This window comes from Panthera onca, chromosome D1 (assembly GCF_046562875.1).
Source record: "Panthera onca isolate mPanOnc1 chromosome D1, mPanOnc1 haplotype 2, whole genome shotgun sequence".
In the NCBI taxonomy this organism is placed as follows: domain Eukaryota; kingdom Metazoa; phylum Chordata; class Mammalia; order Carnivora; family Felidae; genus Panthera; species Panthera onca.
Window position 1 is genome coordinate 69,189,438 of NC_138348.1, and position 12,387 is coordinate 69,201,824.

General features: G+C 37.4%; 1 pseudogene; it reads left to right on the forward strand.

The window, feature by feature from the left end:
- The first annotated feature begins 537 nt into the window (after positions 1–537).
- Positions 538–9,564, forward strand: LOC145712472 (protein tyrosine phosphatase type IVA 1 pseudogene; annotated as a pseudogene).
- The last annotated feature ends 2,823 nt before the right edge of the window (positions 9,565–12,387 follow it).

A 12,387-nucleotide genomic window follows, 5' to 3' on the forward strand; every position in this document is an offset into this window, starting at 1 on the left:
CAGCTTCTTGTGCCCCTCCCCACTCCTGTGATTGGTGGAGAGGAGCACACGTCACACCAGCTGTGAAAGTGAGCTCTTGAAATGCAAGAACACCTGAATGCCTGCGGATTGGCTTCTTGGAGGCTGGCGCATAGTAGAGCCAGGTGTCCAGTCGCTGCTGCCCCAGGACAACCACTGCAGCTTCCTGCCCTGCAGTCAAGGCCACCGCTGCCCCCTGTGTCGCCTCCACGGGAACAGTTGTATAATTAAGCCACAGTCTTTAATGAGTAAACGGGTGCCTTTCTGTGGTATTCTTGGTCACACATTTATGGAGTTTCTGAAGGGCCCCAGAGATTACTGCCAGGCACAGCACAACCTTTATGAGGACGAGTGAACTGGAGAGATTCATACTACTGCACCAAGAAACCTCCATAAGAGCCCTTATCCTGGGCACAGAAGTGCACAGTTGACATCATCGGAGCATTTTACAAGAATTTTGACCTGGATGGGGTAAACCTGGGTGCACATCCTTTCCATGGACTCAGTATACCGAACTGAGGGATTATTTCCTGTTAGGTTCATTTCATTTCCTGTTACTCTCTATTACATATTTAAATCATTGAGAATTTCCAGTGGAATATATTAGAGGATACTTTGTTTGCTTTACATAATTTCTGTATTCAAAACTTTAAAACATTTTTTCGTAGCCGTATTGAATATTTTAACTAAATTAACATGGCTCCAATGAACCGGCCAGCCCTGGTGGAAGTCACATACAGGAACATGAAATTTCTTATTACACACAGTCCAACCAGTGCAACCTTCAACAAATTTATAGAAGAACTTAAGGAATATGGAGTTACTACAATAGTAAGAGTATGTGAAGCAACCTACAACACTGCTCTTGTGGAGAAAGAAGGCATCCAGGTGCTGGATTGGCCCTTTGATGATGGTTCATCACCATCTAACCAGATTGTTGAGGACTGGTTAAGTCTTGTCAACATTAAATTTCGTGAAGAACCTGGTTGTTGTATTGATGTTCACTGTGTTGCAGGTCTTGGGAGAACTCCAGTGCTTGTTGCCCTAGCACTAATTGAAGGTGGAATGAAAAATGAACATGCAGTACAGTTTATAAGACAAAAGTGGCATGGAGCTTTTAACACTAAGCAACTTCTGTATTTGGAGAAATACTGTTCTAAAATGCGGCTGTGCTACAAAGCCTCCAGTGGTCATAGAAACAATTGTTACATTCAATAAAACTTGGCTGCCTGATGCTGTTGCCTTGGAAATGGAACTTGAGACAGGACTTAATTATCGTACATATTAGCCAACATGTAGGCTTAATGAATGACAAGTCTAATGAAGCTTCCATAGGAATATTGAAAAAGGACCAAGCTTGACAGAATTGCAGCCTCTATGTTTGGCTTACTACTATTCCCATGCCAGAAATAATGTGTAAGAAATTGAGAGATTAGGTGCCAAAATATCCAGCACAATACTTGTGTATTTTTAGTATCATGCAGAATTATAATCCTAGATTATGAATAGCACTGGAAACCATATGTGGTTTATTCCTTTAGTCATTTCAAATATTGCCAATAGGACCTATGTGGTTATTCATGTTTGCCACCCTACAAGCGTACCGATATACATCAGGTTTTAGCAAAAATTCATTTTATTGGATTCTTACCAAGGCTTATGGGGATTATTTAATGTCTTTCTATAAAGCTCATTTTGTGCTGTTATGAATGCCTCCATTTTGAAAAATCACAAATGTGTGGTTAAAAGTTCATATAAAATACACGTTGTACAGAAGCACATGTGTGTAATGTCTTCAGACAAAAAAGTCTTACAGTTACTTTATGTTTACAGTTGGGGTACAACTTAGAGGAAGAGGGCCTGAAGACAGAGTGGGAGGAGGCTATGAAATATCTCCAGTAAAGTGTTGCCTTTGTCTTGTGCAGGATGTATAGAATAGGTCTTTTATTTAGTTAAAAATTAAGGCTGAGATGCTTTGTAGCTAAAATATTTCTTATTTATAATATTTCTGAAATCTTGTAATTCATATCTATTGGAAGTTGTTTATTAACTATTTTTCTTTGAAGCATATTTTTTCTTGTCTTCCAATCAAAAAAGAAGTGAGTTTCCAATAATGAAGTGATCAAGCATCTAATATTTTATATGCTTTTTGAACTCAGTAAATTCGTATTTGGATACCTGGATACTTTGTTCTATTATGTGATTGATAAAATGATGACATGTATTAATGCTAGTTTAACCATATATTCATACCATCTGGGAATATAGTTCTGGAGGAGAAATAATTTCAGTGTTCACCATTCACCAGCCAGTAGAAGAGCTTAACCATCTGAATAAATAATGAATTGCAGAAGAAAGAGGCAAGATGGTAGAGCTGTGTTGATATTAGTAAAAGTAGAAGCAAAGGCATTACTAGAGATAACAAAAATCATTAAAGTCTCAAGTTTCATTTCACCAGGAAGTCAGAACAATTCTAAACTTAATGCATCAAACAACATTGGTCCAAAATGTATAAAGCAAATATGGAGAGAACTACAAGGAAAATTGACAAGTTTATGATAGTGATGGGAGATTTTACTATTTTTCAGAAACAGTTCAAGTAGAAAAAAATCAGTAAGGATAAAGATTTGAACAAAACAATTAACAGGCTTGGTCCCATGACAATATAAGGGGCATTACATTGAACAATTACATTGAAGAATCCGTATTATTTTTAAGAGTACATGAAATATTTCATTACATTTGACAATAAAAATTTCAGCAAATTTAACAATATATAAGTAATATAAATAAGATAAATAACTTCTTGGACTACAGTTCAATATCCATACATTTGGAGTTTTGAGAATCTGTGTCTAGAGCTTTCTACTTCTGGATGGGGTGTGGTAGGTTGTGGGATTCCACCACCCACCCTGCAACAACCAGAAAAATATGGAAAAATTTAAAAAGTAGTATGTTTGAAGACATATGAGAACTGTGAAAGCAACAAGAACTAGGTGAATAGGAATTCCAGACAGGGAGGAGCTCTCCTGAGGTGAGTGGCCATCTCCTCCCCCGCCCCCCTTCCCCAATGGTAGCATTTACAGGCTCTGGACGTGGTCTAAGAATCAGGTGTGGTCCATGAGGTGGGTCTCTACCCATGTTGCAAGTTGTGGTCCTCAGAAAACATATACTAAATCTGAGGTTTGCATTTGGAGATTTATTGGGGAGTTGTCTCAACACCTTTGAGGGAGCAAAAGAACGAGGGAATGGTAGAACTTGTTGAATGGTGATACATACAGTTGCAAAACTGGCCTTAGCCAATCTTTCAGGGAGCTCTGAAGCTGTAATAGCTATTTAAAGATGTCCCCAGTTGAGGTGAAAGAGTTGAATCTTTGGATTTAAATTAACGAGTCATTGGATGCAGGTTGTCCCTGAGGATGAGGCGTAACCTTTCTTTAGTCAAGTGCAATCCCCAGAAGGGGAATACAGCTGTGAACCTTCAGCTGATAATACTTGTGGCAGCTTGGGGAATGAGTGTTTCAGACCTGCAGAGGGACCTGGGTGGTGCAGCCACAGTGTCCACTATACTAAATGATACTTGCTGAGTTCTGGGGCTATGTATGAGAGCCTGGGGAGTTAGAATGAAGACTTAAAAGAGGGGAATCTCCCTTAATCTCATAGTGCTTAAGAGACAAAGTCTTATTAGAAAAGGTTCTAATCTTCACCAACACTTAATATCTTTTTTTATTACAGCGTTTTTGGTAAGTGTGAAGTGGTATTCCTTTGGGGTTTTAATTTTCATATGACCAGTAATGTTAAGCATCTTTTCATGTGTGTGTTAGCCATTCATGTATCTTTTGTAGTAATATGTCGATTCAAACATGTCTACTTTTTCAGTTGTGTCATTTTGTCTTCTTATTGAGCTGTAAAAATTTTTCATGTATTCTGGATCCAATGCTTCTATCAGATATATAATTTGCAAGTATTTTCTCTTAGTCTGTTGCTTTTTTTCTCTCTTAATGGTATGTTTCAAAGACAAAACTTAAAAAAATGAATTATAATTTATCAATTTTTCTTTTATAAATCATGTTTTAAATTGTATCTAAGAACTCTCCTCAGCCACAGAGAGTTTTCTGCTATATTTTCTTCAGAAGTTTTATAGTTTTAGCTCTTACATTTAGGTCTATGATCTATTTTGGGTTAATTTCTGTGTATGGTGTGAGGTAAATGTCTACTTTTTTGTGGCATGTGGATATTCATTTGTCACAGCATCATTTATTCAAAGACTATCCTTTCCCCCACTGAATTATCTTTGTAGCTTTGTTGAAAATCAATTTGGCATACAAATAAGGATTTAGTTGTGAATTCTCAATTATTTTCTATTGATCTACATAACCACACAGTCTTCATCACTGTAGCTTTATAGGAAGTTTTGAAATTGGATAATGTACTTTTTTTGTGTGGCTATTTTAAATGTTTATTTATTTTTGAGGTGGGGGGAGCACAAGTGGGGAATGGGCAGAGAGGGAGACATGGAATCTGAAGCAGGCTCTAGGCTCCAACCTGCCAGCACACAGCCCAACATGGGGCTGGAACTCACGAACTGCAAGATCATGACCTGAGCCAAACTTGGGCACTCAACCGAATGAGCCACCCAGGCGCCCCTGGCTATTTTAGGTCCTTTGCATTTCCATATACATTTTAGGATTAGTCTGTCAATTAAAAAAAGCCTGAAAGGATTTTGATAGATACAATATTGAATTTATAGATAATTTGGAGAGAATTGCAGCCTTGACAATATTGTTTTCAAATCCATGAATATGGAACATCTTTCCATTTACTTAGATCTTCTTTAATTTCTATCAGCAGTATTTTGTAATTTTCAGTATACACGACTTGCACTTCTTAATTTCCTAAGTATTTTTTTTTGATGCTATTATGACTGGAATGATTCTCTTAATTTTATTCTAGATTGCTTATTGCTAATATACAAAAATACAGGCGATTTTTATATATTGACCTTGCATCCTATGATCTTTGTAAACTGATTTGTTAGGAGAGGGAGAGAACGATTGAGAGTGACATAAAGGGTTCTTTATATTCTTTGGTATTTACTACATACTGGATTATGTCATCTGTGAATAAAGGCAGTTCTACTCTTTATTTCCAACCTGGATGCCTTTAATTTCTTTTTCCTTCTTCATTGAACTGGCTAGACCCTCCACGTTGACCAGAAGTGGTGACAACATCTTTGACTTGTTCCAGGTCTTATAGAGAAACTATTCATTCTTTCACCGTTAAGTATGATGTTAACTGTTGGATCTTCATCAGGTTGAGGAGGTTCTCTTCTATTCCTAGTTTGTTGAAAGTTTTATCATAAATGGATGTTAGAGGGGTGCCTAGGTGGCTCAGTCAGTCAAGCATCCAACTTCAGCTCAGGTCATGATCTCACAGTTCATGGGTTTGAGCCATGCATCAGGCTCTGTGCTGACAGCTCAGACTCTGGAGCTTGCTTAGGATTCTGTGTCTCCCTTCCTCTCTGCCCCTCCCCGGCTCACACTCACACACACACACTCTCTCTCTCTCTCAAAAATAAATATACAGTAAAAAATTATAAGAAAATGGATGTTGGACTTTTTCAAATACTTTTCCCACATCCATTGACATGATCTTGTGGTTTTTATCCTTCACTCTATTAATATCATGTACTAAGATGAACAATTTTTAAATGTTAAAACAACTTTGCATTCCTGGGATAAATCTCCCTTCTTCATTGTGCATAATTCTTTTATATGGATGGATTTGGTTTGCTAATATTTTTCTCTTTTTTTTCTTTAAAATTTTTATTTATTCTCCGATGCTCTCCCTTTCTTTTCTTTAAATTTAAATTCAAGTTAGTTAACACATAATGTAGTTATGTCTCAGGAGTAGAATTTAGTGATTCATCTCTTACATATAACACCCAGTGCTCATCCCAACAAGTGCCCTCCTTAATGCCTATCACACATTTAGCCCACCCTCATCCATCTCCCCTTCCAGCAACCCTCAGTTTGTTCTCTGTATTTAAGAGTCTTTTATGATTTGCCTTCCTCTCTGTTTTTATGTTATTTTATTTTTCCTTCCCTTCCCCTATGTTCATCTGTTTTGTTTCTTAAATTCCACTTATGAGTGAAATCCTATGATATTTGTCTTTCTCTGACTTATTTCAGTTAGCATAATATACTCTAGTTTCACCCACATTGTTGCAAAGGGCAAGATTTTATTCTTTTTGATCACTGCTTAATATTCCATTGTGTATATATACATCTTTATCCATTCATCAGTCAATGGATATTTGGGCTCTTTGTGTAATTTGGCTATTGTTGATAGCACTGCTGTAAACATTGCCCTTTGGAATCAGAATTTTTATATCCTTTGGATAAATACCTAGTAGTGCAATTGCTGGGCCATAGGGTAGTTATATTTGTAATTTTTTCAGGAACCTCCATACTGAATGCACCAGTTTGCATTCCCAGCAACAGTGTAAAAAAGTTTCCCTTTATTCGCATCCTCACCAATATTTGTTGTTTCCTGAGTTGTTAATTTTAGCCATTCTGACAGGTGTGGGATGGTATCTCATTGTGTTTTTTTTTAATTTTTTAAAATTTTTAAAAAATTTCTATTTTTAACATTTATTCATTACTGAGAGATAGAGACTGAGCATGAGCAGGGGAGAGGCAGAGAGAGGGGAAGACACAGAATCCAAAGCACGCTCCAGGCTCTGAGCTGTCAGCACAGAGCCTGATGTGGGGCTCAAACTCACAAACCGTAAGATCATGACCTGAGCCGAAGTCAGCTGCCCAACCGACTGAGCCACCCAGGCGCCCCTCTCATTGTGGTTTTGATGTGTATTTCCCTGATGACAAGTGATATTGAGCATCCTTTCATGTGTCTGTTAGCCATCTGGATGTCTTCTTTGGAAAAATGTCTATTCATGTCTTTTGCCCATTTCTTTGCTGGATTATTTGTTTTTTTGGGTGTTGAGTTTGATAAGTTCTTTATAGATTTTGGATATTCTTTCCTGCTTTGTCAAAGATCAGTTGGCCATATGTTTGTGGATGCATTTCTGGGTTTTCTGTTCTGTTCCATTGATCTATGTGTCTGTTTTTGTGTCAGTACCATACTGTCTTGATGATTAAAGCTTTGTAATACAGTTTGAAGTCTGGAATTGTGGATGCCTCCAGTTTTGGTTTTCTTTTTTCAATATTACTTTGGCTCTTCAGGGTCTTTTCTTTTTCCATACAAATTTTAGAATTGTTCTAGCTCTGTGAAGAATGTTGGTGTTATTTTGAAAGGGATTGCATTGAATACTACTTTGGTGGATAGTATTGACATTTTAACAATATTTGTTCTTCCAATCCATGGAAGAACATGGAATGTTTTTCCACGTGTGTTTTCTTCAATTTCTTTGATAAGCATTCTATAGTTTTCAGCATACAGATCTTTTACCTCTTTGGTTAGTTTATTCCTAAATATCTTAATGTTTTTGGTGCAACTGTAAATGGGATTGATTCCTTGATTTCTCTTTCTGCTGCTTTATTATTGGTGTATAGACATGCTACTGATTTCTGTATATTGATTTTATATCCTGTATCTTTGCTGAATGCATGTATCAATTCTAGCAGTTTTTTGGTGGAGTCTGTCAGGTTTTCCATGTAGAGTGTCATGTCGTCTGTGGAGAGTGAAAGTTTGACTTCTTCCTTGCTGATTTGTATGCCTTTTATTTCTTTTTTGTTGTCTGATTGCTAAGGTTAGGGCTTCCAGTACTATCTTGAACAACAGTGGTGAGAATGGACATCCCTGTGTGTTCCTTACCTTAGGGGGAAAGCCTTCAGTTTTTCTACATTGAGGATGATATTAGTTGTGGGTCTCTTGTATATGGCCTTAATGATGTTGAGGTATGATCATTCTATCCCTACTTTCTTGAGGGTTTTTATCAAGAATGGATGCTCTATTTTGTCAAATTCTTTTTCTGCATTTGTTGAGAGGATCATGTGGTTCTTATCCTTTCTTTTATTAATGTGGTATATCATGTTGATTGATTTGAGGATATTGAACCACCCCTGCATCCCAGGAATAAATCCCACTTGATTGCAGTGAATAATTCCTTTAATATATCATTGTTAGTATCTTATTTGATTTTCTAGTATCTTGTTGAGAATTTTTGCATCCACGTTCATTAGGGAAATTGGTCTGTTCTCTTTTTTAGTGAGGTCTTTGGTTTTGGATTTGAGGTAATGCTGGGCTCATAGAATGAGTTTGGAAGTTTTCCTTCATTTTCAATTCTTTGGGAACACTTTCAAAAGAATAGGTAATAACTTCTTTAAATGTTTGATAGAAATCCCCCAGGAAGCCTTCTGACCCTGGACTCTTGTTTATTGGTACATTTTTGATTACTGATTCAATTTCCTTTTTTTTTTAACTTAATTTTTAATTTACATCCAAGTTAGTTAACATATAGTGCAACAATGATTTCAGGAGTAGATTCCTTAATGCCCCTTACCCATTTAGCCCATCCCCCTTCGCACAACGCTTCCAGTAACTCTCTGTTTGTTCTTCATATTTAAGAGCCTCTTATGTTTTTCCCCCCTCCCTATTTTTATATTCTTTTTGCTTCCCTTCCCTTATGTTCATCTATTTTGTCTCTTAAAGTCCTCATATGAGTGAAGTCATATGATATTTGTCTTTCTCTAATTTCACTTAGCATAATACCCTCTAGTTCCATCCACATAGTTGCAAATGGCAAGGTTTCATTCTTTTTGATTGCCAAGTAATACTCCATTGTATACATATACCACATCTTCTTTATCCATTCATCTGTCGATGGACATTTGGGCTCTTCCCATACTTTGGCTATTGTTGATAGTGCTGCTATAAACATTGGGGTGCATGTGCCCCTTTGAAACAGCATACCTGTATCCCTTAGAAAAATACCTAGTAGTGTAATTGCTGGGTTGTAGGGTAGCTCTATTTTTAGTTTTTTGAGAAACCTCCATACTCTTTCCCAGAGTGGCTGCACCAGCTTGCATTCCCACCAACAATGCAAAAGAGATCCTCTTTCTCCACATGCTCACCAACATCTGTTGTTGCCTGAGTTGTTAATGTTAGCCATTCTGACAGGTATGAGGTGGTATCTCATTGTGGTTTTGATGTGTATTTCCCTGATGATGAGTGATGTTGAGCATTTTTTCATGTGTCAATTGTCCATCTGTTTTCTTTGGAGAAGTGTCCATTCATGTCTTGTGCCCATTTCTTCACTGGATTATTTGTTTTTTTGGGTGTTGAGTTTGATAAGTTCTTTATAGATTTTGGATACTAACCCTTTATCTGATATGTCATTTGCAAATATCTTCTCCTATTCCGTGAGTTGCCTTTTAGTTTTGCTGGTTGTTTCCTTTGCTGTGCAGAAGCTTTTTATTTTGATGAGGTACTAATAGTTAATTTTTGCTTTTTTTCAATATATGAAATTTATTGTCAAATTGGTTTCCATACAACACCCAGTGCTCATCCCAAAAGGTGCCCTCCTCAATACCCATCACCCACCCTCCCCTCCCTCCCACCCCCCATCAACCCTCAGTTTGTTCTCAGTTTTTAAGAGTCTCTTATGCTTTGGCTCTCTCCCACTCTAACCTCTTTTTTTTTCCTTCCCCTCCCCCAGGGTTTCTGTTAAGTTTCTCAGGATCCACATAAGAGTGAAACCATATGGTATCTTTCTTTCTCTGTATGGCTTATTTCACTTAGCATAACACTCTCCAGTTCCATCCACGTTGCTACAAAGGGCCATATTTCATTCTTTCTCATTGCCACGTAGTACTCCATTGTGTATATAAACCACAATTTCTTTATCCATTCATCAGTTGATGGACATTTAGGCTCTTTCTATAATTTGGCTATTGTTGAGAGTGCTGCTATAAACATTGGGGTACAAGTGCCCCTATGCATCAGTACTCCTGTATCCCTTGGGTAAATTCCTAGCAGTGCTATTGCTGGGTCATAGGGTAGGTCTATTTTTAATTTTCTGAGGAACCTCCACACTGTTTTCCAGAGTGGCTGCACCAATTTGCATTCCCGCCAACAGTGCAAGAGGGTTCCCGTTTCTCCACATCCTCTCCAGCATCTATAGTCTCCTGATTTGTTCATTTTGGCCACTCTGACTGGCATGAGGTGATATCTGAGTGTGGTTTTGATTTGTATTTCCCTGATGAGGAGCGACATTGAGCATCTTTTCATGTGCCTGTTGGCCATCTGGATGTCTTCTTTAGAGAAGTGTCTATTCATGTTTTCTGCCCATTTCTTCACCAGGTTATTTGTTTTTCAGGTGTGGAGTTTGGTGAGCTCTTTATAGATTTTGGATACCAGCCCTTTGTCCGATACGTCATTTGCAAATATCTTTTCCCATTCCGTTGGTTGCCTTTTAGTTTTGTTGGTTGTTTCCTTTGCTGTGCAGAAGATTTTTATCTTCATAAGGTCCCAGTAGTTCATTTTTGCTTTTAATTCCCTTGCCTTTGGGGATGTGTCAGGTAAGAAATTACTATGGCTGAGGTCAGAGAGGTCTTTTCCTGCTTTCTCCTCTAGGGTTTTGATGGTTTCCTGTCTCACATTCAGGTCCTTTATCCATTTTGAGTTTATTTTTGTGAATGGTGTGAGAATGTGGTCTAGTTTCAACCTTCTGCATGTTGCTGTCCAGTTCTCCCAGCACCATTTGTTAAAGAGACTGTCTTTTTTCCATTGGATGTTCTTCCCTGCTTTGTCAAAGATTAGTTGGCCATACGTTTGTGGGTCTAGTTCTGGGGTTTCTATTCTATTCCATTGGTCTATGTGTCTGTTTTTGTGCCACATTTTTGCTTTTGTTTCCTTGTCTCTGGAGATGTGTTGAGTAAGGAGTTGCTGCAGCCAAGGTCAAAGAGGTTTTTGCCTGCTTTCTCCTTGAGGATTTTGATGGCTTCTGGTCTTACATTGAGGTCTTTCATCCATTTTGAGTTTATTTTTGTGTATGGTGTAAGAAAGCAGTCCAGGTTCATTTTTATGCATGTTGCTGTCCAGTTTTCCCAGCACCACTTGCTGAAGAGACTGTCTTTATTCCATTGGATATTCTTTCCTGGTTTCTCAAAGATTAGTTGGCCATAGGTTTGTGGGTCCATTTCTGGATTCTCTATTCTGTTCCATTGATCTGAGTGTCTGTTTTTGTGCCACGATTCAATGTGTTTACTGGCAGTGGGTTTGTTCAAATTTTGTATTTCTTCCAGTCTCACTTTTGGTAGTTTATATGTTTCTAGGAATTTAGCCATTTCTCCCAGATTGCCCAATTTGTTGGCATATAATTGCTCATAATATTCTCTTATTGTTTGTATTTCTGTGGTGTTGGTTGTGATCTCTCTTTAATTTATAATTTTATTTACATGGGTCCTTTCCTTTCTGATCAGTCCTGCTAGGGGCTTATCAATTTTGTTAATTCTTTCAAAGAATCAGTTCCTAGTTTTGTTGATCTATTCTACTGTTTTATTTTGATTTCAATATCATTGATTTTTGCTCTAATCTTTTTTATTTTCCTTATTCTGCTGTTTTGGGGTTTTATTTGCTCTTCTTTATCCAGCTCTCTCAGGTATAAGGTTAGGTTGTGTATTTGAGACATTCCCTCCTTCTTTATGAAGGCCTGGATTGTTCATAATATTCTCTTATTATTGTTTGTATTTTTGCTGTGTAGGTTGTGATCTCCCCTCTTTCATTCTTGATTTTATTTATTTGGGTCCTTTCCTTTTTCTTTTTCATCATATTGGCTAGGGGTTTATCAATTTTGTTAATTCTTTCAAAGAATCAGTTCCTGGTTTCACTGATCTGTTTTACTTTTTTTGTTTGTTTATTTTGCTATTCTTTTCCCTGCTTTGAGGTGTAAGGTTAGGTTGTGTATCTGAGACCTTCCTTCCTTCTTTAGGAAAGCCTGGATTGCTATATACTTCCCTCTTATGACTGCCTTTGCTGCATCCCAGAGGTTTTGGGCTGTGGTGTTATCATTTTCATTGGCTTCCACGTACTTTTTAATTTCCTTTTTAATTTCTTGGCTAGCCCATTTGTTCTTTAGTAGGATGTTCTTTAGTCTCCAAGTATTTGTTATCTTTCCACATTTTTTCTTGAGTTTGATTTTGAATTTCATAGTGTTGTAGTCTGAAAATATGCACGGTATGATCTCAATCTTTTTGTAATTGTTGAGGGCTGATTTGTGTCCCAGTATGTGATCTATTCTGGAGAACATTCCATGTGTACTGGAGAATAATGCATATTCTGCTGCCTTAGGATGAAATGTTCTGGCTATATCTGTTAAGTCCATCTGGTCCAGTGTGTCATTCAAAC